This window comes from Eptatretus burgeri, chromosome 10 (assembly GCF_056783735.1).
Source record: "Eptatretus burgeri isolate ZD-2024b chromosome 10, Ebu_testis_v1, whole genome shotgun sequence".
NCBI classification, from domain to species: Eukaryota; Metazoa; Chordata; class Myxini; order Myxiniformes; family Myxinidae; genus Eptatretus; species Eptatretus burgeri.
This window is the reverse complement of record NC_140970.1, coordinates 103,394,627-103,410,415: the sequence shown is the minus strand read 5'-3', so window position 1 is coordinate 103,410,415 and position 15,789 is coordinate 103,394,627. Positions and strand designations below refer to the sequence as shown.

Here is a 15,789-nt window from a genome sequence, read left to right as displayed (position 1 = left end):
AGTCCCGCACCACTAACATTCCTCCCTGTGGTGATGTCACACCTCCCACATTACTGTGCTGTCCTACTTGCTGGCTCCATTTTCTCTTCCATTTGAGTCGTTCTTCCTCTCTGAGCCTTTTTAGTTGTTCGTTATCTTTCCGGAGTTTTTCCATCTCTGCGTACTCCAACCTTGCTCTCTCCTTTAGTTGGTCAATTTCAAATTCGTATTCTTTTTGTTTCCTATCCCACCGTCTCTCATGTTCTTCATTCTCCAATCTTGTCGTTTCTCTCAATTGATTGATTTCCCTTTCCTGCTTCATTCGTTGTTCTTTCACTACTCTTTCTTCCATCTCATTCTTTAATCTTGCTTTGGCTTCTAACTGTTCAATCTGCACAGTGTAGTTCCTTAACATTTCATTCTCCATTCTCTCTCTTTCCTCACTTAACATCCTCAGCTTGTTTTGTAATTCCCTCTCTTTGCTTTGGTGTTTCTGTGACTCAGAAGCTCTTTCCCCCTAATTCCTTTCTCATCTCCGCACTTCTTTCACATGCTTCCTCCCTCATTTCATCCATTCTCTTACCATATTCCAGTTGACATGCCAGTTCATTTCCCCTGAACTCTGATTTCCAAAACTGTCTTGACTTTTCCAACAATTCTTCCTTCCTTTGCTCCAGATAAGTAGGGTGAATATACTGATTCTGGCTCACTTTTCCCCATGTAAATGAATGGGGGATTTTCAGCGATTCATTTTTTTCCCCCTAAAAAGTAAACCCCCTTTTTATCTCAAGGTATATTTATTTGTCTCCGCTTTTAACCTAGGGACACTTTTTTCAAATAACCAATGCAATAAGACATAGATTTGTTCAAGTAGTAAAGTAGTAATGTGATTTGTTAAAGGTGATTCAAAAGAAATATCTGAAACATGTAAGCCTAGGGACACTCTTTTTCAAATAACCAATGCATATTGTTTCGGTCACTCATTGAACCTATAAAGATTTGTTCATTCTCAAATTCCTTCAATAGTTTAATTTTCTTTGCACAATAATCCCCATCTAAAATATTTAAAAACAAAACATTTGAATCTTTATATTTTTTAAGATACCCCTTTTGTGACATTGTGAAATGATAAACTTCTCTTAATGCTCTTGTTTGACCACCTCCTGAGCCACAGGTTATTTTTAAGCCACGCCCACTTTTCATAAGCCCCGCTCACTTTTCCTAAGCCCCACCCACTTTTAAATGAAATTTTTATAAGCCCCGCCCACTTTCCCTTCGACCCCACCACTTTTCATTAAGCCCCGCCCACTTTTCTAAGCCCCGCCCACTTTTGATAAGCCCCACCTACTCTTACATCATTTCCAGTTCATCTCTGACTCACAAAGAAATCACCAGAAAATTCTAGAATGTTATGCTTTTGAAAAATTTTCCTGGGCTTGCCCAGGGAATTTCCAAAGGAAACCAGACCCACCAGTCTTTCCCTATAAAAGCCTCAAGCCCAGGCTCCATTTTAAACATTTTTTTTTTTTGCTGGCAATGGTGTGCTGTGTGCTTGCCTGGAGATCGACGACTTGTATGGAACTAAACCTTCAAGTTGATGAAATGGATTCAAACCTCTTATCCATTGAGGTAAGATTTTATTTCCCTATTTTCAATTTGATTTAAGCATCGACTCATTTAATAATTAAATAACTTAATTAATACATTATTATTTTCTCTCACAGAAAATTGTATCTCAAAAATACCGATTTTGCCACAACTTGGGGCGAAATTGTTGGCTTGGTTGAAGACCTTGTGAGCGACCAAGACCCACAGAACGAGCTGGGCCTTGAGTGGGATGACTTTGGGGTTCCTTGGAGATCGACTACTTGTATGGAACTAAACCTTCAAGTTGATGAACTGGATTCAAACCTCTTATTTATTGAGGTAAGATTTTATTTTCCTATTTTCAGAGTTTGATTTAAGCAGACTCATTTAATAATTAAATCACTTAATTAATACATTATTATTTTCTCTCACAGGAAATTGTATCTGAAAATACCGATTTTGCCACAACTTGGGGCGAAATTGTTGGCTTGGTTGAAGACCTTGTGAGCGTCCAAGACCCACAGAACGAGTTCGTCCTTGATGACCCAACCAGAGTTATACCTTGGAGACCAGAAAGTCCTGAAGAGTTTTGCAACAATAGTACTCATTGTGAGTTATCAAGACAATACCCCTTGAACAAGTTATACCTTGATGAGCCAGAATGCAAGTTTTACCTTGGAGACTCACAAATTTCAGACATTTTGAAAAATTGAGTTTTCCTTGATGATCCACAGTAATACTATGTGAGATCTATCAATGAAACCCATCAAAATTGGAAAAATGGAGATTTCCTTGATGATCCACAGTTCTCCTATGTGAGATCTATCACTGAAACCCATAAAAATTGGAAAAATGGAGATTTCCTTGATGATCCACAGTTATACGATGTGAGATCTATCACCGAAACCCACAATATTTCTGGAAATTGTGATTCTACCTTGGAGTCTTGGATAGATGGTTATATTTTTGGAGACTTGAAATGTGGGTTCTGGCTTGATAACTCACAATGTGATAAGTGTCTTGGAAACTCAACAGGAATGTGGTTATACCTTGGAGACTTGGAAAGTTGGGTTTATTTTGGAGACTTGAAATGCTACCACTCTTTGGGATCTAAACCTATCAAGAAAGTTCTTACTCCCCCTTTCTAAGTCATCAAACCTGAAAGCCTTAAAAGACAGAATTGGCAGAAGAGAAAAAAAAAAAGTAAAAAACATATATAGGTGGAAATCTCATTTTGAAAAAGACATTGTGTTGGGGGGTTGGGGTTGAGATTTTGAATGTGAGGGTTGGGACACACACACACACACACACACACACATCAACAAACAAAAGCTAATCCTTGACGATTCAGTTGAGGATTCTGTGTTTGGGGTTCACAGATCTAAGAACGTTCCCCTTCACACACATTATATACTGTTATATACCTCGGATTTGGCCCTCGAGTGTCCACAACGGTGTATATAATAGTAGGAGGGAGTGAAGCGCCAACCCATTGCTCCCATTGCGCACACACACACACACACACACACACACACACACACCAACAAACAAAAGTTAAGCCTTGACTATTCAGTTGAGGATTCTGTGTTTGGGGTTCACAGATCTAAGAACGACCCCTTCACACACATTATATACTGTTATACAACTCGGACTTGGCCCTCGAGTGTTCACAACGGTGTATAGTAGGAGGGAGAGAAGGACCAACCCATTGCTCCCATGAGTATTGTCTGCTTAGTTTTGTCTTTTGTAATTCCTGTGAATAAAATGAACCTAAAATCTCTTCCCCTTCTAAATCATATATCTTATAAGTCCAAGGAACCATATCTATTACATGAACAATTTTAAAAAGTTCGTTCGTCCATCGTTTAATATAACCTTTTTCAAAATGAGATTTCCACCTATATATTCTTACGACATCACCAACTTTGAACTTAGGTTTTCTGATATTAATCTCTTTTTCATATTTTAATTTTGTAAATGTTTCTGATGATTTCATATTCGTTGACGTGTGAATCGTGTCATTATACTTATCCACAATATCCTGAATAAAAGATGACCATTGTTGTGAACCGAGTTCTGTGAATTTTTTATATAGTCTCTCTTTTAAGGTACGATTAAAACGTTGAACAACAACGGCCTTCCCTTCATTAAAGGTACTGTATAATGCAATACTGTTATTTTTTAGAAAATTCATAAATGTATTGTTATAAAACTCTCTACCCTCATCAGTCCACAATTTTTTAGGTTTTCTCTTACTTTTATTAAATATCTGTTGAAAGGCAAACATCAGAGTATTACCTGTTTTGTTTTTTAAAGGGACAACCCATGCGTATCTACTCCTCAAATCAATAACGGTGAAAGCATACTTGTACCCCTTATCATTATTGAGTTCAATCAAATCAGCGGACCAGATATAATCAACTTCCTTGGAATAAACCTTCCTTCTACGAAACTTTGTGAATATTGGTTTATGTAATTAATCAGCGAATTGCTCTTCAGTCTTAATGACATCATTAGAGCCTATAAGTTTTTTGAATTTCCAAGTCCAAGTTTCAATTTAGCACAAATCATCTTCTTCACGATGAACCGATCAACTTTTTCTCTCAAGGTTGGATTTTGTATCAGAGACAAATTATACAACATTTCTCTATCGGCTTCATGCTTTTCTTCCAAAGTTGTGGTATTCCCATAATCAATATCGTGTCTCATGCACACTTCATCAACTCTATTGATGGGTTTACTCCATGATTTAGGATTGTCTGTCTCATCTAATCTTTTATCCAAGTTTGTGCCTGGACCACAGAAAGAATACCCTGCGAGATGCAATTCCCCTGGTATTCCAGTAGTTGTAAATTTACTTCCTGATAAAAACTTTTGTACATCTCCTCCGAGTTTGTGTTTGGAGATAAATTGATTTTTTTTGAACCACACACCGAACATATACCTTTTTGTACAACCCTGTTATTTTTACTTTGAATATATGAAATATTTTTAGTATCAGTTTTCTTTTTACATTTGAGACAATAACTCATTTATTTATGAGAAAAATTCCTGCAGAGTGCAAAAACCTTTTTAGTTTCCAACATGCACATTTGAATCTTAATTTTTAAAACATAAAGAATCCTTAGAAATGCCTTCACTCTCTCCTCCATTTATTTAAGAAAAAAATGAAAAACTTGAATTAAAATGAATATCTTATCGATGTCAATAGTCTTGTGGAAAGTATTGCAAATAGACTTGTCAATTCTTTGTTTTCCTCCTCGGTAGGTTAAGTTATTTTCTGTAATAACACCAATCTTTTTTTAATCTCACTGGTTTCCATATTTTCATATTTATTCATTCTCTCTCTTTCCTCCTTCTCTCTCTCCTCCTTCTCTTTCTTCTCCCTTTCCTCTTTCTCTTTCTTCTCCCTCTCCTCCTTTTCCTCCTCTTCTCTCTTTTCAACTCCTTCCTCGTCCCTTACTATCCTTGAATCGCTTACACCCCATAGAATATCATACATATATTCATCAGGATTTCTTGTTATTCCTGTATCCAAAATAATTTTTTTTACAACAGGAAACCAATAAAATTTCTTTTGAATTTCTAAAAGAGCCTTACCTTTTCTTAACTTTATAATTTTTTCATTATTTAACATTCTAATTAAATCTAAGGTTGTCGGTTTATCAACATCAGCATAATGCCAATCTTTAATTGAAAATACCTCATTCTTATGTTGTAGAATATATTTATTAAAATACCGAATACCCTTTTCTTGAAGGTATGCTTGGCAACAGAAATGATAATCAAATGCTTCTTCACCCGTTAGTTTCTGTCTGCGTTTCTTCTTTGTCTTCCTGTTGTTTTACAACTTTTGAAAGCAACTCTTGATGTTCCCTAAATTTTCTTGCTCTTTCTTTCGCATCCATTTATTTATTGGAAAATATCATTTAATGAATTGTAAAGATCAACAGGGAAATTTTCCTTTTCTTCATCATCCAAGTAGATGTGTTCAAATAAATCCTTTTCTTTAAATATTTCATCAAATTCTTTATTAACATTAATACGAGTTGTAATTTCTTCTTCACTAATACTTGCATCTCTGCTTTTCATACGTTTGCGTTGAGTTTCTTCATCAACATCAAAACCGAATGATAAAATCTTCACTCCGCTCAGATGTTTAATAATTTGTCTCGTTCCTTCTGGATTAGTTTCTAATATCCCAAGACCACCAGATTTTAATTTCCTTAACTCACTCTTACAATGTGAATATTTTGTTATACCAAGAGAAACCTCAAATATTTGACCTTCATTCCTCAATCGCATATGTTCCTCCACTGAAATATAGTGATAATCTTCACCTTTTACTTCTCCATGTCTTATTGCTCTAGTTGTTGTTGATACATTGCGTATCACGGGGTATTTTTGAAGTAAATTTACAATATTCTCATTTGTACAACACAAGAACCTTGTTTTATGAAAGTTTTTTTTCCAGAAGCAGATTTACCCACAAGATTTATAATAATAGTTGTCATTTATATAAGTAATTGTTTATAAAACAAAAAATATATCCCTTAATATCTCATCTTGTTTCACAACAATATATTTATATTTTTCAGTCGTGTGCTTAATGTAATCCCCAAATTCCTTTTTACTACATAATGTAGAACAATTATCTCTCCAAAAATTATTTATATCTATTGAATTTAACTTGAATAAAATAAAAGTATTAGCATTGTTTCTGATGGAACGACGAGGAAGTTCAAAGTACGATTGACTAAGATAAATACAATTACAAGAAGAATGTCTCCCTCTTGTGTAGTAGCTGTCCATTACCGTTTGGTTTCTCTCATTAACACAATCATCAAAGATAACGAGGTTCTTTTTTGATTTATCCAAATCTTGGGGAGACGGTATATCATCCGTATTATCACTAAGAATACAAGTTATCGGTTTTGATTTCTTTTTACATCTCTGTGTATCACAAAATAGTTGAATTATATCTTCAATGTTATAATCATTTAGGTTTTTTTGAAGTTTAAATAAACCGATTATATCTTCATTTTGAAGACCAGCATTAAAACCTTGTGAAAGTAGTTGATACTCAGGTTGAAAACTCGACTTTGTGAAAATTATTAAATTATCATAATCTAAAAAGTTGTGAGTCAGGAGCATCTTCAAAAGTAAGCAGGTTTTTCCACATCCGATTGAACCAACTATGAGACATCTTAATGAATTTGGAAGATTTTTATGATTGTTAAATTTTATCTTATTTTCCCAAATGGGTAAAAAATCAGTAATTTATATATTTGGAAAACAGGTTATTTAATTTATTATTGGCTTTTTTAGAAACTCTATATTTTATCCTAAGTTCAGGTTTAATTTCAAGATAATCCATTATTTTATTCATGCAATATCTTGTGTTGATATTTCCCTGAAAATCACATCCATGAATAATATATAACAACAATCCTTTGAACATTTCTCTAATCTGTTCAGTTTCTTCCCTTGTAAGGAAAGGTGTGTTATCACCCTCATACTTTACATTCATTTCTCTTGTTAATCCTGTAAAGTAATTCATTTTTTATGTAATTTTGAAACAGTTATGTTCTTTTTTATATTGTTTATTTTCATGAATTAGAAGATAATCACAGAATATACATTGTTTATAGGCTTTTGACTCTGTGTTTAATCCCCGTCTTTCACACGCAGGACGATTCTCAAATTTGTCATATGGAGAATCAGGAAAGTCTCGCATATTTATAAAGTAAAACTTTACTTAAACTGAAATTCATCTATACTTTCAGTTGCATATTGACTCATATTTAATAATACTAGTACGTGCCCGTAAAAAAAAAAAAAAAAAATAATAATAATAATAATAAATAAATAAATAAATAAACCACACAGGCTCTCACGTGCCCGTACGTGCGTGACCCGGAAGTTCGATATTATTCGCAGTTATGATTATTCGCAATTTATTTTAAATACCCAAATATTCAATTAGCGCCAACGTGTTTTACCTTTTCGCAATGTCATGGCAAGGAAAAACAAAAAGAGAAGAGAAGAGAGAGAAAAAAATTTACTTCCTGGTTCGGAGCACACCAGCACTCTGATGTTCCCGAAATTTATACACAGTCTAATATGAAAACGATCATAACTTGGGCCATTGTGTTTATCCATAAATGCGCATTAGAAATCGAGAAATTATTAGAATACACGAAGTCTTCACTCTCCGGAAGCCCTACGTTGTAACCCGTAATGGGGAACGTGGCTGTGCTTCCCTTCCCCATCGGCCATGCCCACGCAACAACGTGTCTTCCCATTGGTTTGGTAAATAAATGGCCATAACTTGGGAAGCACTTGTCCGATTAATATCAAACCTTGAAAAGGCACATCCTCAGGGCTCCAGCAATGTACCTGGCTGTGGTGTAGCGGGCCTGCGGGGGCAGGGCATGATGTGGAGGAGTGGTCGGCGTGATCACCTGCGTGCAAGGGATATAGGAGTGCGCGCCGCCTGAGGCGTTGTAGTGGTTGCTGTAGTCGCTGTGGCTTGTAGAGTGCATTGAGTACGTAATAAAGGGGAGTTACGGACAACGTACGCTCACGCTCCCGCTCGTGCAACAAAGCCGGGTTGGACTGCTTCCCCTGCTCGTGTCTGCCTTCGAAGCACCACTATCACGACACCACACTGGCAAGTTTCAATTAGATCGGACCGGAGGTTGTTGAGAAACAGCGGTCACTCACACACACACACACACACACACACACACACACACACACACACACACACACACACACACACACACACACACACACACACACACACACACACACACACACACACACATACACACACACACACACACATACATTGCTGGAATTATAGATAGATTACCATCGATAGCTATATACTTTTTTTCATTACCAGATTCAACTACAACATTTTTTATATTAAAGGTAATTTTAAAATGATCCTTAACTACTATTGAACGAAATGTCATTTCACCTGATATATTAACATCCTTTATTTCATCAGGATTTACATCTTTAGGTTTGTTAAAAAAAATACAAATTTCTCCTTGCATATTACAGATGGTCTTATCTTTTCTTTCTAAAGCTTCATCCATAAGGTTTTTATTTTTTGATACTTTTTCTTGTTTCATTGCTTTTTCTAGTTTTGAATATATTGCCAGAAGGAGAGGAGAAACTTTTGTGAGAGATTCTTTAATTGATGTTCTTCCAGGTATACTAAAAGCCCTTCCACTGAAGGAAATTGAAGAACTCATCTTATCCACCATAATTGTTTTTATCCAATAGTTGTTATATTTATCTTTGTTCAATTTTACATCCTTGACATATTTCTCAGTTTCTTTTACAAATGAAGAGATTGATTGAAACTTGTCTTTTGTGTCTTGAAACATTGTATTTATTAAGTGAAAAAAGTTGGAGGATAAAATGGTTTTAAGCACAGATTCACCTATAAATTAAATGAAATTTTCATCAAGAAAATTTTAGTTTAAGCAAAGTTTTATTATATAAGTATGGTGAATACAACGTACTGCGATGTTTGTAATCACGAATATAAATATTATAAAAAACACCTTCAAACCAACAAACATACATTTAATCTATTTCATCAAATACCTCCTCTTGAGTTGGAAAGAAAACATTGTGATATCTGCTCAAAGGATGTTTTGAAGAGTAGTTATAATAGACATCTTCAATCACAAAAACACAAGAAAAATAAGTTTAAAGTAAAGGGAGACTATTGTATTGAAAACACTGATGGGGCATTTAAAGAGCATATAAAAATAAGGATTTTTCAATTTGGAGAACCCGGTCCATCATCAATAGCTGAATCAATTGAAATAGTGAAACCTGATGTTGAAAAAGTTATTAGAAAGACATTAAAAGAAATGAAAACTTTAAAGTTTTATATGGGAGTGAAATTGAATATGAAAAGACAAGATGAAGAACAAACTCCTTATATGAGAACAGATCTTCATTTTATAACATCATTTCAAGATTTTTTTGAATAGTGGGGTTTATGAAGAACTATCAAGACAAGAGGAGGATGTTGATAATACAGTGGCAGGAAGTGGATTTAATATTTTTTAAAAATCATCTTTTTAGATATACACATTCTAAAATCAAACCCTCTTAAAGCTTCTTCTTATATTGAATTACCAAAAGAAATAAAACTAAAGAAGGCAGTTGTTAATATTAAGAAAAATGATAATAAATGTTTTCTCTGGTCTGTTCTTGCTCACTTACATCCACCAAATTGTCATTCAGAAAGAGTAAAACAATATATGAAATATGAGAACACCTTGAACATTAAAGATTTTAAATTCCCAATGCCACTAACAGATATTTCTAAATTTGAGAAAAAGAATAATCTTTCTATTAATGTATATGGATTAACGGATACAAACAAAGTTCAAATATTAAAAATTTCAGACAACTATAAAAAATGAAGAAACACACATTGATCTTTTATATTTTAGTGTTGGAAAGAATTCACATTATACATACATCAATAATTTATCAAGATTAATCTCTTCTCAGGTATTCAGAACAGCAAACAAAATATATCCTTGTAAGCGATGTCTTAATTCATTTCATACAAAAGAATGATTAGAACAACATTCAAAATATTGTAGTAATCATAAATTAGCTGTAATTACAATGCTTAAACCTGGTAAAAAGATTTATTTTGAAGATTTTAATAAATCTATCATGCACCCATTTGTGATATATGCTGATTTTGAATGTATCCTAAAAAAGATAAATACTGCTTCTCCTAATCCAAAAGAATCACATACAAATAAATATCAAAAACATATTCCTTGTGGTTTCTGTTATTATATCAAATCATCTGTTGGAGAAAAGTTGGATTATCTGTTGGATAAGTGATAATAAACTTGAACATTATAGTGGAAAAAAAGTCTTCACAAGAGTTTGTAAAATGATTAGAAAAGGATTGTATAAGACTAACTAAATTAATGAAAGAAACAAATGAACCGATGAAATTAACCGGAGAAGAAAAATTAGAATTTAGAAACAACAATATCTGTCATATTTGTGAGGAGGAAATTGAGGAGTCTAAAGTTAGGGATCATTGTTATCTTACTGGTAAATATAGAGGTCCTGCTCATTCCTGTTGTAATCTTAATTATAAATTTCCTTCTTTTATTCCAGTCTTTCTTCACAACAGCGCCAACTATGATACACATCTATTTATAAATGAACTTTCAAAAACACCAGGGAATATTTCTGCCATAACAAACACAAGTCAAAAGTATATTTCATTTACAAAAATGATATTCACAAAACCTTTAACTCGTATTCGGTTTCTAGATTCTTACAAGTTTATGGGAACACCACTAGCCTACCTAGCATCAAATCTAAGCTCCACGGGATCTTTTCCAAATCTTAATTCATTCTTTCCAAAAGAGGAAATTCTAATTAATGAGGAAATTAATGAAGAAATTCAAACTGAAGATGAAATTCTAATTCTAAAGAAAATTCAAACAATGAATGAAATTCTAACTAAAGAGGAAATTCTGATTAAAGAGGGGATTCAAACAAGGAATGAAATTCAAAGTGGAGAGAAAATTCTTACAAGTAAGGGAAATTATCCTTATGATTATATGGATTCATTTATGAGATTTAAAGAAACACAACTTCCTTCAAAAGAAAGTTTCTATAATAACCTTTATGAAGAAGAGATAAGTGATAAGGAATATAAACACACACAAGAAATTTGGAAAATATTTAAGATAAAGTACATTGGGGAATATCATGATTTGTATCTAAAAACAGGTTTTATTGTTAGCTGATGTGTTTGAAGCTTTTAGATCACTCTGTCATAATAAAAATTGTTATGGATTAGATCCTGCCCACTATTTCACAGCTCCTGGTTTAGCTTGGAGTGCAATGTTGAAAATGACAAAACAAGATATAGATTTAATCAGTGATGTAGATATGCTTTTGATGAGAAGTCTAAGAGAGGTGAAATATCACAAGTATGTTCAAAAAGATATGCTGAAGCAAATAATAAATATCTTCCAAATTATGATAGTGAAAAAGATAGTAATTATTTGATGTATTTTGATGCTAATAATTTGTATGGATGGGCAATGTCTCAATCTCTGCCTTCTGGTAAATTAGAGTGGGTGGAAGAAAAGGATTATGAAAAGGCTTTGATGAATATTGTTATTTCTTCTCAAGAGGAATTGAATGAGGAAGAAAAAGGTTATTATTTTGAAGTTGATTTGAGGTACCCGAGTGATCTTCATAATAAGCATAAAGACCTTCCTTTTGCATGTGAGAAAGAAACCCCAAAGAAGGAATGGTTAAGTGATTATCATAAAAAGTTTTAATATTAAAGGCAAATCAACAGAAAAGTTACATTCTATGAAAAAGAGGGATATGTTTTGATATAATTGAACATTGAAAACATTAAACATTTTTCTTTTGGTAAATATTCAATTGTGAAAATGAACGTTCTTTCCCAGCAGTCTGCTTTGGATATCTTGCAATTTTGAAACTCGGATACCATATTCTGTTCAAAACAGAGGGAGAACCATTTGGGTACATAAAGATGATGAAATAATGATATTAATAAAATAATAAATAAAACATTTACCTCCAGAAGATAGAGTTTTGTGCCAGATTCATCCAGACAGGTGTTTAAACTGAAAAAAAAAATTAAAAATGAAAATTAGTCAACACTCCGTGGTTAGACAGAGAGACAGAGACAGAGACAGAGACAGAGAGAGACAGAGACAGAGACAGAGACAGAGACAGAGACAGAGACAGAGACAGAGACAGAGACAGAGACAGAGACAGAGACAGAGACAGAGACAGAGAGAGAGAGAGAGAGAGAGAGAGAGAGAGAGAGAGAGAGAGAGAGAGAGAGAGAGACAGGTTGATAATTTCTCACCTTTCTTTTGACTTATCCAACATCAAGGGATGTGAAAGGTCTTCCAACACCCGAGACATGATGTGATTTATTTCTCTTCGACATGACTGGAGATCTATAAGGATTTCATTCATATCTTGCCATTAATGATAATCGTTGGCTTCATTTTCAATATCAGTTTTCAATGATGTTATTGGGGACAACCTGTCAGAAAAAAAAAAAAAAACATACAATAATTTTGGTTGGAAAGTGATTTAATTCTGTATAAAACAACAAATAATGAATTGGTTTAAGGATCTCACCTCTCATCTTGTGCAAACGATTGATCTGCAAGGTTGGAGTAATTATCTGAACACACCATGTTCTGAATAAAACATACTAAGTTCGCGTTTGGTATTATTAGGTATTAAATAGGAAAGTTGATGACGTCAATGAAATGTGAAAACAATGGGTTTTTTTTGGGTGTGCCTCATAAAGGAAATGGCTTTGGGCTTTTTGGGGCTTGATTCAGGTGAGGGAGCTTGTCTGACTCATTTTAACAAAAATAAGACGACTTGCTACAAATGATTTTGAGAACAACTTTCATAAAATTATAAATGATGTTGAGTTTGAAAAGACAATGAAAAATATAAGGAATCTCAAAATGATATGTGGCTCAGGGGGTGGTCAGACAAGAGCATTAAGAGAAGTTTATCATTTCATCTTTGCTCAACAAAAATACTTAAACCAAGAACCAAGTTCTAAGTTATTCTTTGTGAATATACTCGATGGGAATGAATGTTATAAGAAAATTAAGTTATTCCCTAAAGTAGAACATGGGCAAATATCCGTTGGTTCGCTCTTTGAGTATAATGAAAATATGAAAGGACTGTGATTATGTTGGGGGGAAGAAGTGTTTTAATCAGTAAGTCTCAATTGTACATTTGCTTATATGGGAGGGAAGGGGATAGGTGGGGAGGAAGTGAGTCTCCCATTTTGAGCTTTTGGGGCTTAGGTCAGAACGTTTTCGCCTTTTCCCCCATTCATTTGAATGGTTGTCCCAGAAGCAACAATTATCATCTACTTACATTTGTTCAAAGCCTGCAGATCCTGGAACAAATCTCCAGTTGTTCTTATGTGGTTTCTTGATGGGAAGGATTGGGGAGTAGGGACGCCATAACCGCAGCGATGCCGTCTTGAGCTTCTTTACGAATAGGGTATTGACCAATATGAGGCAGGGGTTTACGTGGGTCCATATGGATGGTGACAGGCTCCGCGGAAACCATCCTTCCCACATCATTTGGGTGTGTGGTCCACAGTTGCTCCAGTACCTGCTCCAGCGCTGCTGCGGCAGTCAATGTTGCACAAGCTATGGGTTTCTGCATTCGTTCTGTGGAAACTCAATTATTAAAATGAAGTTTTTAATCATGTAAAATGTGAAATTAACTTAGTTTAGTGCTTTTCCTGAAATAATTTAATAAACATACATGCTGACAAAGCTAAGTACACATGTTGATAAAGCTACGTACACATGCTGAAGAAACCAGTAAGAAAATACACACATGATCTTTACTTTAGTTGTAAACAACCTTTGTTAAATCTTATCTGTTTAGTAAAACATTGACCGGTGATAATGTCATCAGCAGGTCAAAACAATGACTCTCTCTTACCACCCCAACCCCCCCCCCCACCCCACACACCCCTTTCCTTGAAGCTGAAAAACAAATTCCAAAACAAACGAAAACCTTTCTATGTGGCATATTTGAAGTCAACAACGTTCCATCTGATATCTTGGTAAAAACTGTATATAAACACTCAACATGCAATGTAACCTTAAGTCTTCAGGTTGCAACTATGTAGCTGGCCGAGGTCTTCCTTCTGTGCATGGAAGTGTCTTTCGTTTTACTAAATAAATGGCTTGTATATGAATTTACGTTTCTCAATCTTGAGGGAGCAGGAAAACTGCTTCCACAGTTCCACTTCCTCGAAAACTGTCGGTACCAATATCAATGCCTACTCCCACATGAACCCACCATCATCACTCACCATGTACCAATTACAGCCTTCCACCTGTCCATCATATGATTTCTTCAGATGGGTGGTCATCGGACCCAGGTCCTTTGCTTGATAGCCTTTACCCACTTTCAGTTACATGGGGGTAACATTGTGTGGAAGGTTCATGATGTCACCTTGCAATTGAGAGGTACGTACTTTGAGAGCAGCTCCTTCTGGACCAACCCATCGGTCACTTATTTTCTTCCTTGAATTCCTTACCCAGCCATTCCCTCATGGCCTTGGCGTACCTACAATTCATTCCTGTCTTATCATAGTACGTGGTAAAATTCCGCTCCGCTTGCCACGATCGGGTATTGAGCTGATGTTTCACTGCCCATTCTCTCATATCCTCTCTTTGCAATAGCAATTCTTCCCAATTTGCATTTGGTTGTCCTCCGGGGTTCATGCGTAATGAACCGCCACCAATAGACTATTGGTAATGATACATCGAACATTGGGAGGATCAGTTTACACTTATCCTCAGGTATGTCAACAAAACACCCTCTGGCGAACAACGCACTGTCCATCCCAATTAACACATTAAATCCATACCTAAAAGGTTGCAGAGGGATCGCTCAGTTTATAGGAAGGAATGCATGGCCACTAGGGGGCCACATTGGACTGTTAATTTTTGGCTCACTGTCATGTTCTCCACTTCCCCAGACACTCCCACTATCCTAATTCTATCTTCTGAAGGGGGAAAGTTATGTTCGTTCACGCTTTTTAAAGTTGACCAAGTAGCCCCGGTGTCAACCAAGAATTGAAAAGGTTGTCTATTAACACGCATTTGAATCATTGGTTCGTCTCGGGGGGTCTTTGGTCAACATTGGAAGAACTTGGGGAGGCTCAAGGGAACTTGGGAACACAAATATCTAGTGCCTCCAGTGTTCTCAATGAGTTCCTTTTTTTCTTTTATGAGCTGAGTCTGAAAGTAATCAACTAAGTTACCGTACACAACTTCCATTCGTTACCAACTCTTCCCCATGTTTATGTATATGACAACAAACCCGGTGCATACAAACATTATTACAAGTATCACTTGTTGGTCCTATTGACCATAAGACAATCCCCATCACTACCATACAGGTCAAAGCACACTGGTAATTTAAAGCTCGGTTGTTGTCATTAAATTCATTAACAGGAGTAATTAAACAAGTAGCATGGCTGTCATTGTCGTCACAGGGCGATTATTTTGGAAGTCTTTCTCAGGACTCTCAGCTCTGTGAACTCCCCCATAGTGAGAGTGGGGTCCACACCGCTCGGCCTTGACATTTTACAGC

At 35.2% G+C, this 15,789-nt stretch overlaps 2 long non-coding RNA genes across 2 annotated transcripts; one reads left to right on the top strand and one right to left on the bottom strand.

Moving 5' to 3' along the window:
• LOC147019338 (uncharacterized) lies at positions 1-3,615 on the top strand. The gene is made up of 3 exons (XR_015062744.1): positions 1-1,608; positions 1,704-1,905; positions 2,001-3,615. It is a non-coding gene; the product is annotated as an uncharacterized LOC147019338 (long non-coding RNA).
• Positions 3,612-14,102, bottom strand: LOC147019337 (uncharacterized). Its single transcript, XR_015062743.1, has 4 exons — positions 13,543-14,102; positions 12,497-12,679; positions 12,200-12,248; positions 3,612-12,115 (listed from the first exon to the last, which is right to left on the bottom strand). It is a non-coding gene; the product is annotated as an uncharacterized LOC147019337 (long non-coding RNA).
• Positions 14,103-15,789: the final 1,687 nt, after the last annotated feature.